Genomic DNA, 934 nt, shown 5'->3' on the forward strand with positions numbered 1-934 from the left:
TATTTATGTATTTATTTATTTATTTATTTAATGTGTGTACCGTCAAATTGAATCTGACTGGTACAGGAGGCGATTGTTCCTCCTTCATCAGCAGAGCATCTGGTGGATTTGAACCACGTACCTCTGGGATTGCAATGCAGTTTCCTGCCACTAGGCCACCAGAGCTCGCCTGTTCTTCAGTATTTTGGAGAGACCCCTGACAATGGACTTGCCCAAAGCAATATGTCTCCTGATCTCCTCACTGCCATTATTGACCATTTCAATCTTTTCTCCATCTACCATGGTGTTGCCTATTGGCCCAATGTTGAGGATTTTTGTCTTCTGGATGTTGAGATATAATCCATATTGAAGGCTACAATGTTTGGCCTTCTACAGCAAACGCCTCAGGTCCTTCTCACTTTCAGAAAACAAGGTTGTGTCATCTGCATAATGCAGGTCATTGATGAGTCTTCCTCTGATACTGATGCCACATTCCCCTACATAGAGTCCAGCTTCTCAAATGATTTGTTCAGCCTATAGATTAAATAGGTATGAAGAAAGGATACAACTTTGACACATACCCTGTCTGATTTTCTTCAATGCAGTATTCCCTTGTTCGATTCAGACAACAGCATCTTGGTCTAGGTTTTGAATGAGAACAATCAAGTCTTCTGGGATTCCTATTCTTCTCGGTGTTAGCCATAATTTGTTATGATCCAAACAAATAACTTTGAATAGTCAATAAAACACAGACATTCTTTTGGTGTACTCTGCTTTCAGCCAATTAAGAGCAATTGGCTGAAGAAATACCCCACAGTAATTACTGCTCATTACTTTAACAAAGAATATCTATTCCTAAATAGGATTATGACTACAGATACAAAAAACAAAATCCTATTGCTATTTCTTTGACAATTTTTCCCTTTTTTAAAATTTTTTAAAAAATAATTTTAAT

At 37.5% G+C, this 934-nt stretch overlaps 1 protein-coding gene across 1 annotated transcript in view; it reads right to left on the minus strand.

Annotated features, from left to right (window-relative positions):
* Positions 1 to 934, minus strand: part of F8 (coagulation factor VIII, procoagulant component) — a 212,088-nt gene that overhangs the window by 206,557 nt on the left and 4,597 nt on the right. The gene's annotated exons all lie outside the window — the stretch shown is intronic.

Source organism: Elephantulus edwardii, unplaced genomic scaffold, assembly GCF_000299155.1.
Source record: "Elephantulus edwardii isolate Elephantulus edwardi_28Jun2011 unplaced genomic scaffold, EleEdw1.0 scaffold00269, whole genome shotgun sequence".
NCBI classification, from domain to species: Eukaryota; Metazoa; Chordata; class Mammalia; order Macroscelidea; family Macroscelididae; genus Elephantulus; species Elephantulus edwardii.